At 54.0% G+C, this 9,421-nt stretch overlaps 1 protein-coding gene across 2 annotated transcripts in view; it reads right to left on the bottom strand.

The window, feature by feature from the left end:
• Window positions 1-7,391, bottom strand: part of DLGAP3 (DLG associated protein 3) — a 61,687-nt gene extending 54,296 nt beyond the window's left edge. For both annotated transcript variants that reach the window (XM_036843440.1, XM_036843355.1), the window contains exon 1: window positions 7,216-7,391. The gene's annotated coding sequence lies outside the window, so the exon portion shown is untranslated. The remainder of the gene's footprint in view (window positions 1-7,215) is intronic.
• Between the last annotated feature and the right edge of the window lie 2,030 nt (window positions 7,392-9,421).

Here is a 9,421-nt window from a genome sequence, read left to right on the forward strand (position 1 = left end):
TCCCCAAGGCCTGTACAGTTTTCTCCTCTGCAAGCTCCTTTCATACGGATGGTGGCAGGGAAGAGTTGGGTCCCCATGAGAAGATAACTTGAGACACCTCGAGGAGCCTGGTTTTTGGAAAAGAGCCACAGGCATGAGAGTGGATCAAGTTCAAGCTTGTGTGAAAACAACTTTTGGACAGCCCCAATGTTTAGTCAGAATCTCTCCGTCTCATTCTTTCTGTCGCATTTATTCACATGAATGACTCAACTTATGTACACATATTCACATGCTGTTAATTCATGTGCCCCCACATACGTGCTCACATGCATACTTACACTCACATATATGTGTGCTTGGGTGAGCACCCTCCCACACACGGGTTTAAGTAATTGCCTTTATAGTCACATATATACATAGACGCCTACATAGAGTCATACATACATATACACATGTATACATATGTCCACAAATACACAAACTCATAAATGTGTTTGTACCCATTCATACAGCATACTCACACATACGTATGGACATATACACGGTCACATACACACTCACAGGCAGGAATACACATGCACATGCACTGGAATAGCAGAGATGTGCACAAAGCCAGGAGCCCATATTCTCCCAAGTGACATCACAAGTTTGCGTTTGCTCTCTCCTCTTGCCAGTCTCCCACCTCATTTTGGAAAGTTATTCCTATTATCAATAGGATATGCCCCACTCCTGGATATACTCCATTCCTACCCACTCAAAGAAAACAAAAGTCATTCCAAACAAGGTCTCTGTCATCCCCTTGTCTCATGCCTGGAATAACCAGTATTTCCACAGACAACCTGGGAGGCAGGGAAAAATGGAGTAGGTATACCTCAGAATAGGTGCACCTTTTTCCACCCAACAGGCAGCCCCCACCTCCCATATATATACAACTTTTTAATTCTAAAAGGGGAAATGAAGAGAAAATATCAAGGCCAGAGTTCTTCCTCCCAGTACCTCTGGGTATGGTCCACGGCTCCCAGACTCCAAAACAGCTATCGGGGCGGAGGAAGGAACAGTAAGAAAATTATCTCTGGGCCTTAAAACTTCTTGGGGATGCTTCTCTTCTTCCCTAGAGGGCAGCTTCATGATGTTCAGTGAACCCCTCCCACCCCAGCCAAGGACCCCAGCAAAGACAGGGTAGACCTGGAGGCTTAAAAATGTAAAGGGGCAGAGGGTGATCTGGGCTCACAATAAGAAAAGAAGCAAGTATTTAGAAAAGAGGAGCTGGATAGGGAGCAGGGGAGCAAGCTGAAGACACCTCCCAGCAGGAAGGCAGCTGTTGGGACACTGGATCGTGAATAGCAGGACCCTCCAATGGGCCAGGGAGAAGGGGGTGGACATCCAACGTTCCATGTGGGGGTGGAGGGGTGACTGCTTCAGGCAGTAGCGGCAGCTCCAAAGTAAAGTCTTATCAAAGCTGTTATGTAACCAAGGGAGCTGAGTGGAGCACAAACACCTCCCCTCCCCAAACAGGCACCCACACCCACACCCACCACCTCCCAGCATCCACAGCATAGGAAAACTCAGCTCCTCCCAAGCAGCTAGAGAAGGCAGGAATCATCTTGATGAGTTACATCAAAAACATGATGGGTGAGGGGCTCCTTATTAACTAGAAGTCACATCTGGAAAGGGATGAACTGGTTCAGTTTGGGGTCCCTAAATACCTCCCCTTCTTTTTGACCTCCCTGCCACACCCAGTTTTTGCCCAGCATCCAGAAACTTTCTCCTTCCTCTCCCCTCAAGAAGGATCCCATTTGAATAGTTGATTGTTCCTTGGGGATGGGAGGTGAAGCTGCCATCACCCACTCCTGCCTGTTGTTCCCCCACAGTCTCATCTGCATGTCCTGACATTTGGCTCTCATCCCCCTGGGATGACAAGGGAAGGGACCTGGAGAAATAAGCCCTTGCTCTATTCCCTTCAGATTTACAAAGATGGAGCCTAAGAACCCAGAAAATTAAGATGATCCTGACCCTAGGTTAGTGTGGAAAAGATTCACAAGGGAGCTGAGAACTGAAATCCAGACCCCCATCCCCCAATTTGAATCGTTTTTTTCTCCCCCAGCTTTTTCTCTTTTCCCACTGCCCCATCTCTAGTAGCCTCCTCCTTCTCTGCTGCATGGCACTGAACAATCCCACCCACTCCTTGAGTCCTGTGCTTGGAAATCTTCCTCCCCAACAAAAGTCTCTCGCAAATGCTGCTCTGAGCTCTGGTTGGGGTGGGCAAAGCATGAGACAGGCTTGCAGAAAATTTCACTGTCTCCTGTCCTGAGTTTGAAAGTTTGGTGGGCAGGGGGATGCTACATGGTCAATCAGATTATCCTAAACTCCTGAGCTCTACGCACCCCAGGCCTAACCAGCAAAACCTAAAGTCTCTTAATCCAGATCTGCCTTGAGCCTGAAGTTCTGGGACCCAGTAGGAGAAAGGCTGGTGCCAGTACCCCTAAGCTTAGTGCACTAAAAACTATCCAAGAGAAGAGCGCTCACAACCGCAACATCACCCTCCATCCCTACCCCCACACCAGCAGTCGGGTGGTTTTGGAAAGGGGAGGGGGAACTGAAACAGGAAAAGAGGAGTCCCTTTCCCAAATACCGTTAGGAGCCGTGAGGCCTAAGGTCAGAGGAAGGACCCCAAAATCTATCTTTCCGTCCAGGCACCCTGTCCTTGGAAAGTAGGTCATCAGGGAGAATTTTTCTAGTGAGCCCTCAGCACTGCCCAGCAACCTTTCCATCATTGGGCCCCCAACACAGCCCCATTCAATACCCGGGACAGTTCCAAAGGAGCAAATCCCACCAAGTCCAATTCAGCACTTGGGACAGCTCCCAGCCACTCTGCGGTCCTGTTGCCAGAAACCCAGGATGCCAGAAACGAAAGGCTTACCCCACTACACCCCCGGTTTAGTACAGAAGCCCCTCTCCCCTGCCCCTCCCACACTCGCTCCCATCCACCGGAGGCACCTGGTACTCCTCTCTTCCCTCTGTATCCAAAGAAAGAAAAGAAACCCAGACTCTAGGCTTCCCTGAGTGAGCCTAGAGAGAGGACCCCACCCACCTCCTTTCAGCCCTGAGCCTCTCAACGCCACTCACAGCTGGTTCTAAAACCATTTTCCTCCTCAACCACCCCCCCCCAAAAATAAAATAAAATAAATACTCACGTGGGGGCCCCCAGCCCTGTAAGCAGATATGACGGGGGGAGGCAGAGAGAGGTAGCTCCCCACACCCCGTTCTGAGCCCCCTTTCCGAAGGAGCCAGCTCCCATCTGGACTGGGGGGAGGAGAGACATGTGGAAGCACTGAGTGAGGGGAGGGGAGAAGGGAGAGGGGAGGAGGCAGGAGCGGAGGACTGCGGGGGGGAGGTGTCGGGATGGGGGCGAGGGAATCCTTCAATTTCATTCTCTCCCCATGTCTACATCAGCCCTGCAGGCTCAGCTCTTTAATATTTACACACAGGAAGAGGAGAGGATGAGAAAGAACAGAGAGTGAGGGGGGCAGGAGATACCTGAGCTCAAAGGGCATAAACGCAGGGGCCTTGGGGAGCTAGGAGCTCACACCATCCCCAGCCCATTCCCATTCTGAGCTCTTGACTGGAAGGAAGAAGGAACCCTGGGACCATTCTGTCCCTTTGTTAACAAGACACTTTGAAGCAGCATCAGAAAAAGATCAGATCCCCACCCACATACCTGGACACCCCCACAAACCCAGATTTCTCGGGTGCCTTATGTTCAGAGGGTAGAGGCAGTATTCATGCGCAAGCACGTTCTGATGCTTGGAGGCGTGTTTGCATGTGGACCGCTGTGTAAAAGCACATGAACATGTCAGCTAGCATGTACAGGTTTATACAAGTATGTTCTGAGTGCATCCACATGTAACAGCCCATGCAATCATATGCAAACTTATATAATCGTATGTGTCAACCAGTCCCCAAGCGACCTCCTCGCAGCTCTCCAGCTAAAACCCCAAGGATAAGGCCACCCACCTCCCCAGACTCCCTTTTCACAGGCCCCTCCCTCACAGCCTCACTTTTTCTTTCTGTAACATGGGGAGAAGGACTGATGGGAAGGCATGCTGCATTTGAGCCCAGGGACTTGACAAGTTATTAGCAACGATGAGCTGGCAGTGCGTTACCATAACGATGGTGCCACCACCTCACCCCAGCTCAAACCCAGACTCCCCAGACGGCAGGAGGCCCGCTGAGCCAGCAGCCTTCAGACCTGGGGGAGGGGGTGGGTAAAGAGGGAATCAAGAGGTAGCGCTTGTAGAGTGGAGGGTACGCAGCTGTTCTTCCAACCCCCACTGAGAGACAAAGCTTTGAAGCTACCAAGTGGAATGAAATCAGATTCTGGAACGGTTTCCTGACCATGGGGATGGAAGACACTGGAAGGGGTCTGTAGAAGCCCCTCTAGACAAAAGCTCCTGTTGCCATTTGCTCTTTTGTCCCCTCACTCAAAAGAACCTCTTCTACTGATCTCAGTAGATTAATAGAAAAACCAAACAAACAGGAGGCACTTCTATGAATTTTGATTTTCCCATCTGTAAAACGGGAATGCTTATCTTTATCATTTAGCCCAGGCTCCTGGAAGGCTTAATTAGAAAGAGTTTAAGGGTAACCACAGACCCCCTCCAAAATCAGACAAGCCCCAGAAGTTTCTCTACCTAACAGGAACATATGAAGTAAGGAACCATCAGGCCAATGAGGCAAAATGCATCAGAAACTGGATGGGATGAAGGAAAATGGAGCTCAGCCAGCCCAAGTTCCAACATCAACTGGAGAGAGATGATGTGAGCTGCCAGGCAGCAGCTGAAAGCAGCTGCTGCCACAGAAGAAAGTCTGGGAGTCTGGCCTGCAGCAGCTTCAACCCCTCAGCAGAAATTAAGAGATGCTCAATGGTCTACCTCAGTGGTGGGTATGGCTAGGAATCCCCATTCCCAGGAACATCTGTAACTCCTTCTCTTTGGAAAGGGGTCCCAGGTTGAAGGGTCTACAGCCTTAAGGTTACTGAGTCTTTGTTTCTTCTCCCCAAATCCCCTCTGCTCAGTTTTGATGAGCAGAGTGTGGGGTGAGACTGGGGGTTTCTAGGAATGGAAAGCAACATGGAAGGTTGTAAAGTTCCTAGGCTAAAACTAGCCAGGAACCCACAAGTTTGCTGTGTGACCTTGGGCAAGTCCCCTCCCTTCTCTGGGCTTCAGTCTCCTCACTTTGTAATTAAGAGGTTGGACCAAGTCAATTCTAAGGTTCCTCCCCTGGCCATCACTCTAGAGCTACATACAAGCGCACTCCTTGGATGTGAGCCCCCTGGCATAAAATGCAGTGGGCACTGCCTGCCAGATCAGTGGGGCGGGGGTGTGGGGGATGCGGGGGTTGTATCTGAGGCTGTTCGTCCTATGTGCATGTTCCTTTTAGAAACACCTGCCACCCTAGCCCTCCCGGCTCCCTTTTTAGACCCTGATTCACTGCCAACTCACGAAGCCTCTCCCTCCCCTCCCTCCTCTCTTCTCCCCCTCTCTCCCTTTTAGGCCTTGGCAGCTGGGTGCAGAAGTAGCCCCAGCACTCAGGGAATGCTGGGCGGAGGTGGAGGGCAGTGCCACCAGGGTCAGAGAGAGCACACCAGGGAGTACCACTCTCTAACCCTGGCCCAGCCCAGCTCTTTGAGTCACCAAAAGACCTGGGTTGGAGTCTTTCCGAACCACTGACTAGCAGTGTGTGATTGTGGGGAATGCAATTCACCTCTCAAGCCTCAACATCCTCATCTGTAAATTGGCATTATATTAAGCTGAACCACATGAAATTGCTGTTTTGTAGGTAAAAAACAAAACAGTTGAATATTGGCAATTTCATATGGCTTAACCTGCCCTGCCTGTTTCCCGGGACTGTTAGGAAGATGAGAAAAGTGTTGAGAAGGGAGAGTTTTTTAAAAGCCCTGAACTGACATAAGGGCATTTTTTTTATTTATTATTATTTCAAAGAGCTTTTGCACAGACCCACCTGGAGTCAGTGGGCTGAACCAATGACCCAGAACTTGGAAATTTAGGGCTTAGAAGTCTGGAAACAGCCACCTGCTCTGATGACTAAGAACAGGACAGAAGCCTCCACCTGGCCTCCTCAGCTCCTGGCTCTAAAGGGCCCTTGGTGAAACAGTACTGGGGTGACACTAGTTCCAGGCCCCAAGAAGGAGAAGCACACACAGGCACATACACTCCAGCTCCCCCCCCACCCCAGGCCCAAAGGCCTCAGCATGCAGCTAGGACACAACCAGCAGCATCACAGAGGGTACCCCCTGGGGTGGGTGAAGGTGGGAACCAATGTGGAAAGTGCAATGCAGCTCTTGCCTGAGTCAGGGGTGAGGAGTCCCTGGGGAGGGGGTTTGAGCTGACCTCTGAAAAGTCCCCTCTCCCTGTCCCATCCCCACCACCACCAGGAATCCCCTGGGAGAGGAGGGGACAAAGCCCAGGTGCGGGTGATTCAGAGTGAACCGTGCTCGGATACATTCTCTCTCTCACACACACACACACACACACATTCACACAGGCCACAGATACCTGGACCCACTCACAGAAACAGTCGCACCGGCACACACACATCCATTCGCATACACACTCAGAGACATCCACAGGCACACACACAGTGACAACACACACACTCATTCGCACACATGTCCACCGACACATACACAGCAACACCCTCCATACTCACACGGCATACACCCACTGACACGCACACACTCACCCACAATGACACACGCACACTCTCGCTGCATACACTCACTGGCATACACAATCACCCACAGACCCACGGTGACACGCACGCGCACTCACACACCTGCAGAGGAAACTTCTCTCCGGATCTCCCCGCCACCGCCACTTGCCCTCCACAACCCAGCTGGCTACTCCCTCCCAGACCCAAGCCTCAGCCGGGCCAGGGCTGGGCCGGGGCGGGCGGCCACGCGGCTCTACCCCGAGAGCCGGTCCGCGCTCCGCGTGGTCCGCCACCCGTCCCTCCGGTCAGGCCCGCGGGCAGCCAGGCCGGGGCGGGGCGGGGGCGGCGGAGGAGGCCCAGTCCTCCCCCATCCCGGGGCCGGGAGCCGAGGCCGCCGGAGCCCGGGGCGTGGGCGGCGCCGGGGCCGCAGCCAGGCCGAGGCTGGGGGGCGCTGCAGAGGGCGCGGCGCGCGCGGCCCCGTCCCCACCCCTCTCCGCGCCTTACCTGGCCCGGCTTGGGCTCCGGCCGGGTTACATGGTGCCGGCGGCCCGGGCCGGGGGCGCTGCGGCGGCTGGCGGGCGGGCAAGGACGGGGCCCGGCACTGCGGAGCCCCGGGCTGAGGGGCCACGCTGGCTGCGGAGCCCCGAGCGAGCGCCGAGCGGCTGCGGGCGCGGGAGCGGGAGGCGGCCAAGCCACGGAGGCTGGATTTCCCGGGGACCAGGAAGGGGAGGCGGGGGGATCCCGCCCGCGCGCTCCGCCTCCGCCCCCGCCCCCGCCCCCGCGCACGGCCGCCGAGCCCGGAGCCGGCGAGAGGGAGGGGGACTGAGCTCCCCGCCCCCGCACGGGACCCGGGAGGGCCGAGGCTGCAGCTCGCGAACGGCCGCCGGGGTCTCAGAGGAGCGCCCGCTTAGCTGAGCGACAGCGCTGGGGAGACCCAGGTGGGGGAGCGAATAAGCCCCCCCCTCCCCGGGGACCGCCGGGGACCCAGGAACGGGCACACACAGTGTCACGGTCACGCACAGCCGCCTAGGCACAGGGACCCCAGCCCAGAGGCGAGCGGTTAGGGAAACAGTCACACAGCCTCCCAGACACGGTCTCGCGCCCCACCGAAGCACAGTCACACCCTGAATGTCACACACAGCCCCCCGGGCACATCCCTCTAGGAGACTCTTCGGGTTTCCCGGGTGAGCTACTCGATTTCAGCTCCTGGCCTCGGGTCTAAGAGCCCCCTTCCTCTGCTTCCCAGGGTGGGGCGCTGTGCCGGGCCTCAGAGCCACAGACCGGCATCCCCCATTCACAGTCCGCACAGCCCAGGCATCCCCAGTGTGGAGCGAGAACCCCGCTAGACCTGCCGACTTTGCTGGGGCCCCCACCTGTACCCACAGTGTCCGCCCACCGCTAGGCCCTGAGCCAGGGGTCGTGCCTAGGCGGGGGCGGGGTGGGGGAGGGAAAGGGGATGGTCCGAAGCACAGCCGGAGGCTGCAGAGCCAGGACACAGGCTGCAGGAGACAGGAGAGGCGGAGGAGAGCTGACTGCAGCAGTGCCTGGCTTGAATCCGTCTTGGCGCCCAGAGCGATGCTGTAATGGTGGGGGGGGGGGGGGCGCGCACTGGGGAAGCCGCTTGGGGAGGGGCTCATTCTGGATTCCGATTTCCCCGGGTGAGTGTGAAGGGAGCACTGCCTCAGGCTCCGAAAGTTGGGGTGGAGAGTAGTGGGCAGCCTTAAAGCCTTCTTGCCCTCTTCCCTCCTCCACACTTTCTGGTCTTGAAAGCTTTGGGGTGGTGAGGTGTGGGCTTGGGAGGCTAGGGAGACCGACCATCCTCCTCTCTAGGAATAGACCTTGGAGTAGTTCTGATTCAATACCCACCCAACAACCTCTTTCTCCCTGTACCCCTTTGGGGTCGCTGGCTCTCCTTCTCATATAAAGGGGGAAACTGAGACAGAGAAAGTAGAAGTCACAGGCCCAAGTGAATTAAAACTGGGAGTCAAGCCCTTTTTCCATTTCCCAAGAAGACGTTTAAAGATGCCACATGACATAAAGTTCTGGTGGGAGATAGGCAGACTGGTCACCTGTCCTACTGCCCACATGACCTGTTCAGTCAAGACGTTTCAACATGAGCTAAGGTTGCAGGTAATTCCCAGCCTAGGGATCGGCCAAGAGCAGATATCAGGGAAAATAAGATATAAAGTTGATCCTAGGAACCCCCCTTAGAACTACAAGAAGCATCTCACTTTCCATGAAGCATAAGAACAGCCATCATGTAGGATGCTAAAAGGCACCACCATGTTTTCTCAGTTCTAAGATGTATACTTTGTTAACTATTCTGAAATTGGAAGAGCATCTTACAATGGATAGGGACATTTTATATGGTTTTCTACATTTCTCTCACAGTTGTATAAACGAGCTGATGTGTTTTAGAATTGAGAAATAGTGTAGTTTTCACTTGTTTATTCCACAAACATTTACTGATTGTACCTGGCACCTTGCTAGCCCATTGAGGCATAAAGATTAGTCAGACAGACTTTAGACAGTATTCTCCCACATCCATCCAGTGATGTATAAGGGAGATGGAGACGTAAATCAATCATTACTATCAGGGCCAGCTTCATGGGAGTCACACAGAGCCCCACGCTTACAAGGTTTTATGCTCTGCAGTCACTGTCTTGAAATTCTTAATAATTTTTTAACAAGGGACCCTGCACTCCACAAA

The sequence above is a fragment of the Balaenoptera musculus genome, chromosome 1 (genome assembly GCF_009873245.2).
Source record: "Balaenoptera musculus isolate JJ_BM4_2016_0621 chromosome 1, mBalMus1.pri.v3, whole genome shotgun sequence".
NCBI lineage: Eukaryota > Metazoa > Chordata > Mammalia > Artiodactyla > Balaenopteridae > Balaenoptera > Balaenoptera musculus.